The sequence below is a fragment of the Hyaena hyaena genome, unplaced genomic scaffold, assembly GCF_003009895.1.
Source record: "Hyaena hyaena isolate Hyena2069 unplaced genomic scaffold, ASM300989v1 scaffold_66, whole genome shotgun sequence".
NCBI classification, from domain to species: domain Eukaryota; kingdom Metazoa; phylum Chordata; class Mammalia; order Carnivora; family Hyaenidae; genus Hyaena; species Hyaena hyaena.
The window spans coordinates 1,493,486-1,512,862 of NW_024080696.1; positions in this window are offsets into that span (position 1 = coordinate 1,493,486).

Here is a 19,377-nt window from a genome sequence, read left to right on the forward strand (position 1 = left end):
TATATATATATATATATATATACACACACTCACACACACACACACACATATATACACACAGATACACACACACACACACACACACACATGCCTTTTCTCTCTTTTATTCTTTTTTATTTTGATCAGTCTTGCTAAAGATTTGTGTATCTTATTAGTAATCAAATGACCAATTTTGGTTTTGTTGTTTCATGTTATGTACCTTTGTTTTCCATTTCTTTTTTTAACCTACTTTTATCATTTCTCTCATTCTACTTTCTCTAGATTTATTCTGAAATTAATTTTCTAACTTAAAACATTGATAACTTGTTTCATTAAGTTTCAGCTGTTTTTTTAATTGACTAATATAAGCATTTAAGACTATAAATATTCCTTGAAACAAACTTAGATTAGCCAACAAGTTATAAAATAAAATATTTTCATTAATATTCAGCTCAAAGTATTAATTTTTGTGTTTTATTTCTTATTTGGATAACTTTTTAAAAATAGTTTATTAGTTTCATCAGTATAGACTTGCTGTTTTTTGCTGACTTTTAGCTTAATTGCATTTTGAGCAGAGAATTTTATCTGATACCAGTTTTTTGAAGTATGTTGAAATTTGTTCTATTGCCTAGTGTATGGTTATTTTTGTAAAAGTTCTATGTTTGCTTGAGAAAAATACAAATGCTATAATTGCAGTTTCATTAAATCCATCCTGTTAATTGACTTGTTCAAATATTTTATAAATTTACTGAATTTTTGGACCTATTGGTTATGGAGAGATGCTTTTGAAATTCCCTGTTATAATAATGAATTTAAAATTTTGCCTTATATATTAGGTATATGTAAGTTTAAAACTCTCATATGTTTCTGGTGAATTAAACCTTATATTATTGTGTGATGATCCTGTTATTCCTATAAATGACTTTGGTCTTTATATCTCCTTTACTTTTTTTTTTATTTGAGAGAGAGAGAGAGAGAGAGAGAGAGAGCGAGAGCACAACAGAAAAGAGAGAGTATTAAGTAGGATCCAACCTCAGCACAGAGCCTGACACAGGGCTCAATCCCCTGACCTTGGGATAATGACCTGAGCCAAAATCAAAAGTCAGACACACAAACCAGATGAGCCACCCAAGCACTTCTATATCCACTTTTTCTAATGGTAGTTTAGATATCTCAACTTTCTTTTGGTTAATATTTTCTTTGTTTATATTATCTCTTACCTTCAGGTTTTCTGTAATCTTATATTTAGGAGCATCTCATAAAAAGTATATAGTTTGATATTTTTATATACCATTTGACAATCTCATATAATGATGAGTTTAATGCAATTTATTTGTATATTTGATTTTTTTCTATTATATACTGAATTTTTTATTTGTCATGACTTTTTACTGCTTGTTTCTTTTTTTGGATTCTGTTGTTTTTTATATTTTTCCTATTACATTTATTGTTTTTGCAATAAATTTAGAATTTATGCCTATGATTTCTATTCTTTTATTGGTTATGCTTGATATTTTTCCATGATATATGAAATAACAAAGTCTATTGTTAATGTATGTTTCTACGCTTCTTCCAAAATTACTTGGATTTTGGAGTACCATAACTTGATTTAAACTCCTAGATTACATGCTGTTATTGTTATTGCTTTATATGATATCTTTTTTAGTGTTATTATTTTAATTCCAAAAATTATTTCTGATTCTTATTTGCTCTCCTTGTTATTATTTATTGTTGCTTTAGCAAACTCTGTTTTGTCTATCTGAAAATGTCTTATTTTACCTTAGTGCTTATAAGATATTTAGCTGGATACAGAAGTTTAAGGTTCATAGTTATTTTCTCTAAGTATTTTTATACACAGTTTTTTTTTTTTTTTTTTCATTTTCTTTTTGCTACTGAGAAATTTCCTTTAATTCTGCCATTGCTTTCTTAGGAATTTTTCTTTTGTCTCCATTTGTTTTTTACTTTTTTTTGTCTTTATTATTCTGCCTTTTTACACTGTGGTGATCTAGGTGTGGGTTTCTTTTTATCTATCCTTTATTTACACCTACTTGGTGTACAGTGTGATTGTTACATAAATGTATTTATATCTCTTATTAGACATTATTCCTTCAAATATTTACTACCTATTCTCTCCATTTTTTCTTCTTTAAGAACTCGCCAATTACGTATATGTTAGACCAGTTTCCTCCATTTGTTTTTAAATTTCTCCTTCATACTTTTCATTTTCTTGTTTCTCTATGTTGCATTATGGGTATCTTCTTCCCTCATCTATCTAAGTTATAATTCTCTCTTAGCTTTCTCTAATCTACTGCTAAATTCATCTATTTTGTTTTAATACTGATGATTATAATATTTTTCAGAATGTCTCTTTGGTGTTTTTCCAAATTTACCTGATCTTGTTTGATATTCATTTACTTCTGTAATTCAAAATCACCTTTTAGTTCTTAAAATATTTCATAAATAATTATTTTATTACCTGATTCTAATCTTTCAAATATTGATAGTCTTTGTAAAACTAAATTGGTAGTACTTTTTCTACTAAATCTGCTCTTAGTGGTTTATTTTTCTGTATATTTGGAAATTTTTAATGGTAAATTTGTATTTGTCAAAATTTAATCTATATCACTCCTGAAAGTCCTGAAGAACATCTTCATATCAGGAAGTTTCACATTAACTTCTTCTTAGTATCTTGGTATGTTACCACACTTAAGCAACATGAGTGAATTGCTCCAGTTATGGAATTTTTTTTTGTCTATGAAATAGCATAAAATCAAATCCTTTATTTACATGAACTGGGATATAGGCAAACAGGATTCTTAGTCAGTTATCTTCACAGGCTGGTAGACATTTGGCTTATATCTTTTCCTATATCAATAGGCTTTTTATATATCCTAGCCCTATGTATGTGTCCCAAGTAGACTCAGCTCCTCCTCACTGCCTTGGCTGAGCCAAGACTTAGTCCTCTCACACTCCAAGTGACTACTAATCTCCAAAATTCTGGTTTCTTCATATTGGCTTTTGCCTGCTCCTCATCCCTCCTGGCAACATAAACTTCTGCATCAGTGTTTTCCTGCCTGTATAGCTTTAGCTTTTCTTCAATTTTTCTAGTTGCATAGATTTTCTTAAACTTTCTTGCAGTCTTCACAACACATTTTAAGTCATATTTGTTATAATTTATTCTGCTTCTGATTTGTGTGTGTGTGTGTTAATGCAAGGCTTTATGGAATGCTTTGTCATTTATACTGCCAAAATCAGTTGGGTGAGTTATTACTACTTTTTAAAATTTGTCAAGTCCGGGGCGCCTGGGTGGCTTAGTCGGTTAAGCAACCGACTTTCGCTTAGGTCATGATCTTGCGGTTCGTGGGTTCGAGCCCCGCGTCGGGCTCTGTGCTGACTACCAGCTCAGAGCCTAGAGCCTGTTTCAGAGTCTGTGACTCCCTCTCTCTCTGATCCTCCCCTGCTCATGCTGTCTCTCTCTCTCTCCTAGAAATAAATAAAACATTAAAAAATTTAAAAAAAAAATTGTCAAGTCCACTAGTATTTTCAACTTTTGTTGATATTCCCTGGGCACTTAAAAACCTGTGCTTTTTTTTGAAGATTTAATATTTAATATATAATTAAGCCCATCCTACTCATTATAATACTTAGGCATTTTATATCCATACTTTTTGTAACATCAGTAAGTTAGTATCTCCTACTGTAAATGTTTCTATACATTACTCCTTGAATTTTCTGTCATTTGCGTTTTATTAATGTTGATACTATGTTATTTGGCACATAGATCTTCATTGTAAACTCACCCTTTATAAAACTGCCTTCATGTTTTTTTAATGCTTTTTACCCCAAATTTAACGCAATCTAGTATTAAAATTTTAACCTCTCACCCTGATTTTCTTCTTTTTGGTACTTCCTTACAATGCTTTTGCTCATCCTTTAATATTGAGTCTTTCTTGCTTACTTGGTCTTCCTTGTATGCAGGCACAGTTGAATTTTAGATAACTACATTTCAATCTTTCAGTCTCTGAAAAAAAATTTTTCTAAGATGATTTTTTTTTCCTTTTAGGATTTGATATAGAAGAACACATTCTGGACCCAAAAATAAATGATTTTTAGTATTGATCTGCTTCCAATTAACTTCCTGACTTTGGAAACATTATGAAATCTGTTTACATTTTCCTAACTTTCAGATTTGACAAATAATACCTTCTTATTTACTATTCAGTTTTTTAAAAATAAAATATAGAGAGGTTACCATGTATTAAAGTTGTACATATGCAATATCATCATTTTAAAAATACATTTTATATTTCCCTGTTAATTGGGAAGAGTCAAATTTAATCTCTTGTAAATTCATAGTTGTCAGTGAAACAGTCCAGTAACTTCTCTATTTTATTAGATCATAAATCACAGCAGAAAAGCTGAGACTATTTCTCTGAACCACAAGAAAGCAAGATTGCCTTGAGTACAATAGGTACATCCATGCAATGCACTCATTACATAATAATTAATGTTAATTCAGTGTTACTGATTAAATTGGGACAAAAATATTTTAAGGTATTTCTTAATTCCAGGTCCTAATTCTTACTTCTGCTTTTGGAATATTTCATTTGTATTATCTGAGGATATTTTATATAAAACTGATGTTTTGGTTTCTGATTCTTACAATTTTTATGCCTATGATTGCTTTTATAATTTTCTGATTATTCATGGTCTCCATCTTTACTCTCTATTATTCTTTGCCTCACCAATATATTGTGCTTGTTTTATGTTTCTGCCTAGAGAATGGTATATGATTAAGTGTGGTTTCTCATATACTTCCCAAGTCATTTAGCCAAAATTTATTTTGGCCTTTATTTCAATTCTATAGTTCACAGCCATTGCTTTACTCAACAATGAAGATAGAGCTCATGGAATTTATTGACCAAGAAGTAAAATATAAAATTCCAATTAATAAGATGCCTATATTATTTTCTTGTTATCCCTTCCCCAAGAATTCCAGGATAGTGATTAAGAATGTAAATTATAACTTATATATAAGTTATATATATTGTATATATAAGAATGTAAATTAGTCAACCCAAGGTTATCAGATCCAACACAGAAACATTAGAAAGATGACTGTATCTTGGAAAACCTCAAAGTCTACTATGAATTATGGCTTCAGGGAAGGGTGTTTCTAATTTCAATCTACCATCTTTACACCAAGCAAAAGAAGACAAGGCAAGAGCTTAAAATAATAAAGTCTGGGTTTTCCTAGCCAATGCTTTTTACCCTATGAAACACAGACATTTTCTTCTTTGAGATTAGAAACACTTTCTAACATTTTTTTAACTGTTAAACCTAAGTTGTAGGTTAACAATGAGGGAATTCTGTGTGACCAAAGAGTACTCAATATGTACCCTATATTCAGGTTTAATATTTCAAGTCAGACATTAGACCTGAAAGGATCCTTGGATGTCATTTAGTCCAACATTCTACACAATAAATCTGAGGTAAATGATTAATAATAAAGACATGGTTGAGGTTATGTTCCTAAAGAAATTTTATAAAGAATAATCATTACAAGTATGTGAGCAAGGATTTATACACTTAGTTCTCTATTATCTTTCCCAGATATAGTTTAATTTTCCTATTACATAAAAAGGCCAATGTCAATAAAAATTGTAGGAATAAAGAAAAGAACCATCATCCAAGAAATCTGAGCGCAGCTTAAATCCCCCAAACTATAGACTAGGATCACATATGTTCTCAGTATTTCCAGGGAAACTGCGGTTAACACATTTCTCTAAAGCTGATAATGGACATGGGCCCATAGTTTGAAGGAAAACATTCTGAAATAAATCATGTTATGGGCATTAAGGGCAAACAGTATTCTTCTAAACGAGGCAAAATTTTTAATTCAATTACTGAATCTCCTCTCAACATGGCAACATGGACTGGCAGCACCATTAGTAAGGCATCATTCTTTCAGATGACAGGAAAATGTTCATTCTGGTGGCCTCTTGGCACCTCAGTTCCCATGTTTCTGTCAGAGGCTGAAGTTGCTTGATGAATTCCAGAAGTTGTACCTAGCAGTCTATATCTATAATACGATAAGAGAAACACAATGATGGCTATTCATAGTAATGTTGTAAGAGATTCTGTTTTTACCATTTCTGCTGTTAACTTACTAAGTGGTTCTCTACACTTTGTAGACTGCCTATGAGTCAAGTACTTCTGCCTTTAATCTTTTTTTTAGAATCATCTTGAAATAAGTTTTAAGAAAATAGGAGCAAAAGAAATCTCTATTAATTTTGGAGACTTAGGAAACATTGCAAAATGGATAACTGATTCCTGCTTTTAACATCGGTAACCTAGTTTTATCATGTTTGTTTGTTTGTTTGGTGTTTTGTGTTACTTTTACCTATCTTCCCCTTATTACTTTCTCTCCCTTTAGAACAGACTTATCTCACATTCTCCCAGGAAATACCTCCACTCCCTCATCCATTAAACATGTTCTTTGAGAAGAATTTGGTAAACCATTTACCCTGAAGTAAAAAGGTCAGGTAAGGTTTAGTGTGCCAACCTCCCCTAAAAGCAGTGGTTAAAGCAGTTTTTTGTTGTTGTTGTTTTGATTTGTTTTAATTTTTTTAATGTTTTTCAAATTTATTTCTAAGAGAGAGAGAGAGAGAAAGAGAGCATGAGCAGGGGAGGGTCAGAGAGAGAGGGAGATACAGAATCCGAAACAGGCTCCAGGCTTTGAGCTAGCTGTCAGCACAGAGCCTGACGCGGGGCTCGAACCCACAAACCGTGAGATCATGACCTGAGCCAAAGTCGGACACTTAACTGACTGAGCCCCAGGCGCCCCAACAGTGGTTAAATTAGAATTAAAAAAGCAACATTTCCAGTTAAGTATAATATAAATGACTAAAGTTCTCATTATGGAATGCTAGATATCAGACAATACCTATATAATTCTTGGAAAAGATAGAGGTACTTCAGTACCCCCAGAATACAACAGCTTGTTGCTACATCAACAATATTACTAATAGATAAAAGTTGTATATTAGTATGTGAAAATGAAGAAATCAACAAAAAATGTTCTACAAAGTTCTGAATTTGAAAAAGCAACAACAAAGAAAACAAGCTAAGGAATATTATTCTTTGGAACCAAGGTTCAGTCTCACACTTTTTTATTTCTAGAATGAACAGTCTCAAAACTGTCTATAATGGGCTTCGAGATGAGGTCAAGAATGAGGCCACACACACTGTTCCCCATTTCTAGCTGTGAATTGTGCTATATATTCACATGTACCTCTTCCCACAGAGGTCTGAGGTGAAGCAGGCTATATTTTGACATGGTACTGTGGGATATAAAACAAGTATGGAAAATATAACCAAAGATATTTAGCTCAATAAATTAGTTCTTCTCTGAATACTCCCTTAAGAAGTAGAAAAATATATACTACATATGCTTTATGTTCCCCAAACCTTAGTTTACTGACTCTAAATAATAACTACATGTATTGTTCTTTATGGTACTTTTGTACAAGAATGTATAAATAATTTCCCAGCACCAATTCATTAATCCTTGGACACCTAAAGGGGGTTTGTGGGAAACACATGATAAAAGTGCTCTCCTGGGGTGTTTAAGTTTCCCAGCACTGATTTCATTTTTGCCTTGAAACATAAAATAGCATGAGTCCTCCTTCAACTAAAAGTAGGAACAAGAACAGACCCTTCTTGCTAGCTTTAAACAAGTCACTTTGATCCCTATCTGTGAGCTACATACATCTCTGAAGTAGCAGGGTTTTGTAAAATGTGTTCAAATTTCATCAGGCTTTGATGTGTTCAGATGAACTAAATTATCTCAAAGGCACTTGGTCCCTGGAGGTGTTCTCAAATGGGTACCAAAACTACATCTTAGAATGTGTATGAAAATTACACATAGTCATTGTAACATAAAATTATGAGTGAGAAAAAATAGTGAGCACTAAGAAATGATCAATATACGCAAATGATAGCATTCCCAAACACCAGCACGTGCAGATTACATAATTTGCTCAGCATGTACAAAATGAAAATGTGGGGTTCCTTGTTCAAAAAGCAAGGGAAAAGAAGCTTCTTTCCTTTGGCAGTCTCTTTTTTTGAACTATGATTATGGTTTCTATTGGCTCTAATGTCATAGTCCCTTGGGTATGTGGATACTCCTGTGGGAAGTGTAGATCTTTGGATGCACCGCAGATCCCCGCCCAATCATTCAATGCTCAAGGTGCAGGAGCAGATCTAATTATTACCACATCCAAGCCTCACCTGGGGCTAAGGGTGGTAGTAGTAGCTAAGCAGGGGCAAGGATGCCACCAGACAATCACCTGTGCTGAGGAGGCAGAAAGGTGAGGCAGGAGCATGCACTGTGAGCCATCTAAGCTCTGGTATAAGCTCTATTTTTTACCAGGCTTGACTTATTAAAATTATTAAGAATCTCAAGACAGCCCCCACAGAACACTAAACCTTCGGTGTAGGGCCATCTTCTGAGCTACTACACTAGTTGCTTGCCCATGAAGCCAGCCCTAACTAGCAGTAATTAATTAGAAAGCTTAAAAGAAAAGGAATCCTATCCACAATAAAAATAACAACTTTGAATTACTTGCAATTAACACTAACCAAAGGTGTACAAGAGATATTTAAAGAAAAAAAATGATACAATGCTATATTGAAAGGCATACATTAGGAACTGAATATGTAGAGTGATGTACCATATTAATGGATGAGATGACTGTTAAGACATGAGGTCTATAAATTCAACCAGTCTATAAATTCAAGGCACTGTCAATAGGATTTTTAAATAGAATTAAGTACACTGACTTTTAAAACTCACATGGAAGAGGAAAGTCTGATAATATCAAAGTTAATTCAGATAAAGAACAAAAAGAGAAATGGATTTTCCATATCGAATTTCAAGACATAAGGTTTTTATTTATGAAGAGAAAGAGCAATAGTCAATAAAAACAAAGCCTATATAGAAACTTGATGTATGACAAGGTGGCACTACAATTTAGTGGGGATTATGCAACAAATGGTAATGAAACAAAGGGATTTTTTGTCTACAAAACTATTAATTTAGAGTCTTACCTCATACCACACACTAAAACAATTCTATTCAGTAGTCTTTATCTCTTAGCATATTGGGGTCAGAGCAAAAGTGGACTGTGCTCTCAGTCTTGATGCTTTTTCCTTCCTTCCTTCCTTCCTTCCTTCCTTCCTTCCTTCCTTCCTTCCTTCCTTCCTTCCTTCCGATGAACACATGGGACAAGAGACTAGAAGTAGCAAGAGAGTGTTAGACCAAGAGTCAAGTCACCAAAACATGAAAAATAAAAATTTTACATTGCCATAAGAAAATACATGGAGTAAAGTTATAAGTGTATGAAATGATTTTTTAAATCAAGACACAAAAACACTATTTATAAAGGAAAAATTAAGATTGGCTACTTAAAAATTTAAAACTAGAAAATTAAGACAAGACACTGACTGAGGGCAATAATGCCTCTAATTGATAAAGGATTTGAATTCAGAAAATACAAAGAATTTACATACATAGATTCAAAATATAAAAACAAGCAACAGAAAATAAGCAAAGAATAAAAAGAGCCCATAGGCCAATAACTATTTTTTAAAAAGGTACCCAACCTCACTTCTAAGCAGGAGATGCAAATTAGAACAATGATGAGATGTCATTTCATACCAAAAAATCAGAAGTAAAGAAAAAAAAAAAGGAAAAAGATAGGTAGGCAGAAATTCTGTACCCATAGAGTGTAACTTGGCATAAGTAGTTTGGACATGATGATATCCAATCAAGCTAAAAATGTTTATTCCCTATAACATATAAATTCTGTTTCTAAGTATATTTCCTATTACTATTTTTTCATATGTGAACCAGGACTCATGTACTAGGATATTTATTGCAGCTTTGATTATAAGAGAAAAAGGTAGAACCTACTTACATATTTCCTTTTACCTTTTTGATAAAGTTTTCTTTACTTCACTTGGACTCTATTACTATTTTTATGGTGGGATTCAAATTTTTACTGTGTTAACTCAAATTAGAAAAATCTGTAATAAATTAATATTTACATTCTCCTTCTGAATAACTCAAGGACCTTAGAACTTTTATTGCTGGTCTCATGGGTCCATTTTCCATGATATTGTTGCCTGGTAGTTTAGATTTACTTTGTTTTTAAAACATCCTGCTGTCCTTTCCATTTCTCATATTTCTTTTATACTGTGTTTTCCATTTCTTTATTCATCATTGCTTATTGAATCTCACTCTTCCCTTCCTCACCTTTATAACTTCTCACTTCTGGTATATCACTTAATTTCTGGAACTTATGGTTATAGATGAGAAGTTGTCTCCAATTCTAAAGGTCATTCCTTTCTAAACAATCCACCTTTGGCCACTTTGTCTTGTTCTTGTTTTGTTTTGTTTTAATAGTCTACTGCTTATTTATGATATGTTTAAGTGAACAGTTGCTTCTAGGTGTCTTCTTCAGGACTTGATAAGGTTCATTAACTTTAGTAAGGAACTTAGGCCTTCATTCAAACTGAGAAGTCCCTTAACCATTATGTCCTCAACCACTTCCTCTCCCTCATTTTCTTCAGTACTTCCTTTGGAAACCAGTAAAAGAGCTCCAACGCCTCACAGTGGATGCCACAATCAATGGAACACCATGCTGATGTGAGCAGAATATCATCCCTTTGTGGTACTGGGTTTCAGATTCCTTTCAACACACCAGCTCCAGTCTTTACAGAGATTCAATATGGTGCGAACTTCTTGAGCTTCAGCTATTGCCCACTGCTCTAACTTTACATTTCCCCTCTGGATCCATCATCTGTAAATATCCCATTATTTGTTCCAACACAACTTTATTTTAGTATAAAGTATGTGTTGGAGAACAGGAAGAATGTGTCCTTCCACTCACCTAATCTATTAGCAAGACTTCTACACTGCACATATCTTAAAAATCATATGAAAAAGCTAATTAGAACTGAGTGCTATAAGGTATGAATGAATACTTTACATTTATGTAGCTGAGCAGAAGCCTTCACCATCTGAATGATCTTCTAAGGAATTTTCTCTGTTCTGTTTCTTTCCATATTAACAGGAGAAAGGGCCAAGAGTCCTTGGATCACCTTGGGAGGGTGACTTGTTGATGATGTATGGAAGGGATTTTTCCTCCACTTAATGTAAATACCTCCTTGCTATTTCCAAGATCTAGTCTCTTAGTTCCTGCATTTCTTCAAGCCATCAGGCATGCCCCGGGTCTAGCCTGAAGGAGTTATAATTAGATCCACACTCCTTTGGAAGACTAGGTGTGTCTGGACCAGGAATGGGCCTCACAGGTCACTGCTGCAGTGTGGACAGCAGTACAGCAGACTCTTCATGGGGTAATGCAAGGTGCCCACACAGGGAAGTGAATATCAAGCTGGCTATAATTAAATTTGGGAAATTAACCTGAGTGTTATACAGTAGCTCATATCTATTTTATTAGAATAGTTCTTCTCATTTAAACTAAAGTTTCACTATGTGAACTCAGAAACTGCAAAGATTCAGATAAGGAGGAAGAAGTACAGATCCACAGAAATGAAGTGACTTGCCCATGTCACATCACCTGGACTTTATTGTTTTTTGCCACTTTATATGCAGAATAAACACTCTATGTCTGAAGCTAAGTGCTGTCCCAATCACTACCATCACTGAACTGTTATGTTTTTAAAGAATGAGGGACAGGCTCTTTCATCCATTTATTTCATTTGTTTTTCATACCTACATTTTTTTCTTGGATATCTACAATATTATTGTAATAAGGGAACATGCTGTAGGTTGAAAGCTAATTATAAAGAAGTGTACATTTACATTTATCTTTTGCATATACAAAAAAGGATATAATAATAGTACCATTATTGTAGAAATGATTTTCCAACAGTAAGTCCAGATATTGGGTGTTTTTTACCTTCAAAGTGCATAAATCATGTCTTAAAAGACCCATGTGTAAGATAAGAGTAGTTGTCTATTTGTACAGTGTGATTTAAGAGGCAAAAATATTCCTTCTGATAGCTAAGCAAGGAGGTGCTGTTTCTTACATGGGTACATGTAACAAGAGAGAGTGGGCAAGATACACCAGACATCTATTAATCAGAGAGAAGTGGAGAGAAGCAGCATATTAGTCAGCCTCCATTGAAACCAAACCAACAGGATAGATAGATAGATAGATAGATAGATAGATAGATAGATAGATAGATTTAATATAGGAATTGGCTCATGTGATTACATAGGCCAGGAAGTCCCATGATCTGCTATCTGAAAGATGGAAAATCAGGAAAGGCCTGATTTCTATCTGAAAGATGGAAAATCTAGTCCAAAAGCCCAAGAATTGGAGGGCTGATGATGTAAGCCCCAGTCTGAAGGCTCAAGAAGCAGGAGAAGACAGGAGTTCCAGCTGAAGCAAAGAACAAATTTGCTCTTTCATTGCCTTTTTGTTCTATTTGGGTCCTCCATAGACTGGATGGTGCCTACCCACACTGAGGAGGGTGAATCTTCTTTATTCTGTCTCCTGATTCAAATGCTAATCTTGTCCAGAAACACCTTCACAAATTTACCCAGAAATAATGTTTTATCAGCTATCTGGGCATCCCTTGTCCCAGTTAAGTTCACACAAAAAATTAACCATCAAAAGCAGTGTTCAGTGAGCCCCTACCATAGGGCAGGAACTGTAGTCAGCCCTTTCCTGCTAGCTCATTTAATCCTTACAATAATTTTCCAGTCTGACAGATGGGGCAAGGGGCAACAGGCGGTCTGAGAAGATAATTAACATAACCAGCTCCACACAGAAGGTGCATGACAGAATAAAAGCATAAACTAATGAATGACTAAATCCAAAGCGCTTGCTCTTTCCATCCAGTCTTTAACAGCAAGATACACACAGACTCATTTGCCCAGGAGGCAAAGATGAGTTCTTGGGTTTACATTTAACTTTCTCACAATATCCAATTATTGTAATTTGGTTTATCAGATAAAAGGTAGTCCTATCCTAGAAGATGAAAAGAATCTGACCCCAAAAACTAGATGGAAAATAAGTCCTTTTAAATGGAGGGGATAGTGCCATGGGGCCCAGAGGGCAGAGGTGCCCACAGACAGAGCAGGGGACTCTAAACACAGGTCTTGCCTTTTTTCAGTTTGGCCTGCAGTCTGTTCTGCACTCGGTACTTGTATCCACTGTTCTGTCCAGCCCCTCCAGCATGCTCAAATCTACCCCAATACCCCACAGCTTAAACCCTCAGATGCAGAAATCTTCAAGGTTCACACTTAAAACTTTTTTTTTTTTTAAAGTTCAACAACAAACTCTCAAAAGGAATCCGAGCCTTTTATTTCTTCTTATATGCATTCTTTCTGTTTGGATCATCCCAAGAAATAAAATAAGACAAAATCAATCCTATTTCATGTTTGGATTTCAGCAAACTGTGAGAATTATTTAAGCCATTTCCTTGTTCTATATAGGGAAATATGTTTTCCATGACATGGTTGGCTAGAACCACATAGGTAAAATAAAATCTTCAAACTACTTCCCTTCAGATCCAGAAATGATGAGCAATTTGACATCCTGTATCCCCCTGACTGCAAACCAGAAACCTCTCTGTCAGTAGCTATTCTTGCAATATTATACCTCTAATGTTGTGGGAAGTTGTTTGAGGCAAAAGGCAGCTGTAATAATGGGATTGTGTTTCAAAAAAGAGCTGGCTGTAAGGCCATGCTGTAAATGAAAAGCATCATAAAAGGAACATTACCACTCTTAAAAAACAGTGAGACTGCTCTAATAACTCATTGCAGGCTATTTTTACAGTCCCCTAATTCTGTTTTTAAAATCAAATGCAACTCTAAAAGGATAGCTCACTCCAAGTTGGGGAGAAAGCCAAACCACTTCAGTTTATGGAAAATATCAAGTTATACTTACTAAAATTCATTCAGTCATTCATCACTCATTCATTCACTCAACAGGGCATGTATTGAACACCAATTATATGTAAAATATTGAATTAAATGGTGAATCACTGAAACAGGGATAGTAAAATCTGTACATGCATTACCAATAGAAAGTGTAATAGGATAAATACCCTAAACAAGAGAGAAACAAGGCTGTGGTAGGAGTGAGAAATTGGGAAAAATCGATGCTGGCTATGGGAATTCTGGAATGCTTCATGGAGGAAGTGGCATTTAGGTTCAGCCTTGGAGGTTGGGGTCCAGAGGACACCCTTGACAGAAGAGACTGTGTGAGAAGGCAGAACATTAGAGTGCACTCATGGAAAGACAAACAATTCCATTCAACTGGAATATGAACAGAATGTGGGGGAAAAGCCCAAAAGACAGACTAGGGCATGATCATGAAGATCCCATTATGCTATGATTAGTTGTATAGCCTATGTCTTGTGAATTTGCTGATCAGAAAGTAGACTACAAAGTTTTAGTTGGATGCTGTGAGTCACCTGCTTTTTAGGAGAAGACTGAAAAGAGACAAATTTTATACAGTCAAAGAATAGCTATGAAGACATTCTCTTTTTGCTTTGGTTGTTATGATCAAAGTCAACTCCTCTAGCAAAGAAAAGATCCTTGGCATTTATTCTGTATCCCTCCCTCATTTCCAATTTCATTTTAGTTTTCTTAGTCTCCCTTTCCCTTTATTCCTAGTTTCTTACATAAAAAATATATTTCACATCACATGTGTTTTTATTTTAAAGCAATGATTGAATAAACAGATGCAATATAGAGATTCAAATGAAGAAGGTAGAGAATCGGAGAGCATGCCTTTAAATGAATCCATTTTCCAGAAGTTATATAAGTCATGCTTTCCAAATATACCATCCTACATATTATTCTCTGACAATCATTGACTAACAAGTTCTATAATTTCTATAGCTAGAAATGTTTTCCATATGTAATTTTATACAGCCCTTGCTCTATAAGTACAAGTGAACACTGCTTTATATAGAACATGTTAAAAAAAAATGAGATCACTTAACATGAAATTGTTAAGCAGGCAGGCGAAACATTTTTTACCCAGTGTTAAAGAAACAGCCAGATCCACTTCTGCAGTGCATCCAAATTAATGCTTATAACAGCACTATGATGTACCCACTCAGAGCAAAACATTCCAAGTCAGAGTAATCTGCCAATATCCAAATATTACATGACCATTATGGTGATGGATAATGAAACATGTATCCCAGGACATCAACTATCTATGCATTTCCAAATGATTCATTCATATACCCCTAAGCAGGTGAGTATTTTGTTTTCATTAAGGTATAAATCTGAGTATTATTTAATACCCCATTAATGTGTGCCTCTAACGTTATCTTTTCTTTTTTACTAAACTACAATTGGCATGAAGCATTGTGTTAGTTTCAGGTGGCATGAAGCATTGTGTTAGTTTCAGGTGTACAACATAATTATTCAGCATTTGCATCCATTGCAGAATGATCACTACAATCAATCTAGTTATCATCTGTCACCATATAAAGTTACAAAATCATTTTTTTCTTGTGATGGTAACTTTTAACATTTACTTTCTTATCATCCTTCAAATTTACAATATAATATTATTGACTATAGGCACCATGCTATACGCGTTACACCCCAATGACTTATTTATTTTATAACTGAAAGTTTGTGCCTCTTGATCCCCTTCACCATTTACCCACCTTCCAACTTCCCTCCCCTCTGGCAACCAACAATCTGTTCTCTGTATCTATGAATTTTGTTTTGTTTTTGCTTGTTCATTTGCTTTGTTTTTTGATTACACGTATAAGTGGAATCATATAGTACATGTCTTTTTCTGTCTGGTTCATTTCACTTGGCAGAATATCCTCAAAGTCTATCTATGTTGTCACTAATGGGAAGATTTCATTCCTTTTTATGGCTGAGTAGTATTCCATTATGTGTATGTATATATACCACATTTTCTTTATCCATTCATCCAACAATGGACACTTATGTTGTTTTCATATCTCAGCTATTACAAATTATGCTGCAATGAACATAAGGGTGTATATATCTTTTCAAATTACTGTTTTCATTTTCTTCAGATAAATACTCAGAATGGAATTGTAGATCATATTCTATTTTTTAATTTTTTCAGGAAACTCCATACTGTTTACTACAGTGGCTACAACTATTTACATTCCCACCAACAGTGTATGAGGATTCCCTTTCCTCCACATTCTCACCAACACGTTATTTTTGTCCCTTTTTTTTTTTATAATAGCCATTCTACCAGGCATGAACTGATACTTCACTGTGGTTTTGATTTGCATTTCCCTGATGATTAGTGTTGTTCAGTGTCTTTTCGTGTGCCTGTTGGCTATCTGTATGTCTTCTTTGGGAAAATGTAAATTCAGGTCCTCTGTCCATTTTTTTAATTAATTTTTTTTTCTTTTTATTAAGTTATATAAGATCTTTATATACTTTGGGTGTTAACTTCTTATCATATATGTGATTTGCATATATTATCTCCCATTTAGTAGTTTGCCTTTTCCTTTTGTTAATGGATTTTCCCACTTTGCAAAGCTTTTTAGGTTTAGTGTAGTCCCATTTGTTTATTTTAGCTTTTGTTGCCCTTGACTTTGGAGTCAAACACAAAACAAAACAAAACAAAACAAAACAAAACAAAACAAAACAACCTGGGACTGATGTTATGGAGTTTACTGCCCGTGTTTTCTTTTAAGAGTTTTATGATTTCAGGTATTACATTTAAGTCTTTAATCCATTTTGAGTTAAACTTTATGTCTAATGTAGGACAGCAGTCTACTTTCATTCTTTTGTGTGTGGCTGTCCAGTTTTCCCTACACCAGTTTTTAAAGAAGCTGTTCTTTCCTCATTGTATATTCTTGCCTCTTTTGTCATGTATTTATTGACCATAAGCATAGATTTATTTCTGAGCTTTCCATTCTGTCCCATTGGCCTATGTGTCTGTTTTTATGCCAATACCATACCATTTTGATTACCATAGCTTTGTAATATAGTTGTAACTCAGAGATTGTTATGCCTCCTGCTTTGCTCTTCTTTCTCAAGATGGCTTTCACTAATCAGGATATTTTGTGATTCCACACAAATGTTAGGATTCATTGTTCTATTTACGTAAAAAAAATGCCATTTCAATTTTGATAAGGATCACATTGAATCTGTAAATTACTTGGGTAGTATGAGCATATTAAAATATTAGTTCTTCCAATCCATGAGCACAGAATATCTTCCCATTTATTGGTGTCTTCTTCAATTTTTTTCATCAATAGTATTATAGTTTTCCATGTACAGGTTTTTCACCTTCTTGGTTAAATTTATTTCTAGGTACTTTATTCCTTTTTGATGCAATTGTAAGTGCTATTGTTTTCTTAATTTCTCTTTCTTGCAGCTTGATGTTAGCACATAAAAGTTCAACAGATTTTTGTATATTGATATTTAAACGTAATAAATTTATTTACTAGTTTATTAGTTCTAATAGCTTTTTGGTGCAATCTTAACAGTTTCTATGTATAAAATCATGTCATCCATAGGTGATGAGAATATTAACTCTTCTTTTACAATCTGGATGCTTTTTTTTCTTTTTCCTACATAATTGCTCTAGCAAGGGCTTCCATAATAAAAGTGGCAAGAGTGGGCATCCTTTTTTAAAAAATTTTTATAGTTTATTTATTTTTGAGATGGAGACAGGGAATGAGTGGGGAGGGACAGAAAGAGAGGGAGACACAGAATCTGAAACAGGCTCAAGGCTCTGAGCTGTCAGCACAGAGCCCAATGACTGGCTTGAACCCACCAACAATGAGATCATGACCTGAGCCGAAGTCAGATGCTTAACCGACTGAGCCACCCAGGTGCCCCAAGAGTGGGCATCCTTATCTTATTCCTGATCTTAAAGGAAAAACTTTCAGCTTTTTGCCGTTAAGTATAATGTTAGCTGTGGTCTTATCAAATATGGACTTTACCATATTGAGGTGTGTTCCATCTATACCCACTTTGTAGAGGATTTTTATTATCAATTAATGTTGAATCCTGTCGAATGCTTTTTTTTTCATCTGTTAAGATGATCATAGGGGCACCTGGATGGCTCAGTCGGTTGAGCTCCGACTTCAGCTCAGGTCAAGATCTCGCAGTTTGTGAGTTCGAGCCCTGCATCAGGCTCTGTGCTGACAGCTCAGAGCCTGGAGCCTGCTTCAGATTCTGTGTCTCCCTCTCTGTCTGATCCTCCCCCAATCATGCGCTCACTCTCTCTCTCTCTCTCTCTCTCTCAAATAAATAAAAAACTTAAAAAAAAAAAAAGATGATCATATGATTTTTATCCTTTAATGTATTAATGCCCCTAGTATTTTCCACATTGCTCTAGTTGTAAACTACATAATGCCCCTAGTATTTCCAACATTGCCCTCGTTGTAAACTAGCAAATATCAAGGACTATATCTATGTAATTGTATGCATGCTGGGGCAAGTTAAAAGTAAACATCAGACCAATGACTAAATGACTTGCTTAGATCTAGTGAAAACATTGTAGCATCCACCTGATGCAATAAGAATGAATATGAAAAGCAAGAAGAATCAGAGCTGAAATTTCTTTAGTCCTGTAAATATTTGCTCTGTGCATTGGGAAGAGATACTGAATTACACATTCAGTAATGTGAATTAGGTTGTTTAACCTAATATACAATATCTTACCAGATATTTAAAAAAAAAAACAGTTAATTATAAAATACATATCTGAACCCTGGATATGTGGGGGATCATGGGAGAAGTGGAGTGTGACTTCTATACCATCATGCCCAGGTAGCCAAAGCAAATCCCTACTCTTTTTTTTTTTTTAATGTTTTTTTATTTATTTCTAGGAGAGAGAGAGAGACAGCATGAGAAGGGGAGGGTCAGGGAGAGAGGGAGTCACAGACTGAAACAGGCTCCAGGCTCCAAGCTGGCAGTCAGCACAGAGCCCGACGCGGGGCTCGAACCCACGAACCGCGAGATCGTGACCTAAGCGAAAGTCGGACGCTTAACCGACTAAGCCACCCAGGCGCCCCTCCCTACTCTTAATATAAATAAATTTCCTTGAGAGATTTTCTAGTATTTAGTTTGACCCATACATATTCTTTAGCCAATACCTCTCACCCTCTGCCCAAAAAAGTAAGAGAAAACATTAATAAATGCAGGAAGCTTTCAAATTTCCATTTGCATTAACATACCAGAGCATAATAGTTTTGAAACCATTCTGCTTAATGAACACCCACATTTGCATTTCAAGAGTACCTGAGGGTACAATAAAGTCAATACAGCATAGATAATTCTGAAGACAACCCTTCTCCTTCTGTAAAAGGTCTTTTAACTATAAAAAA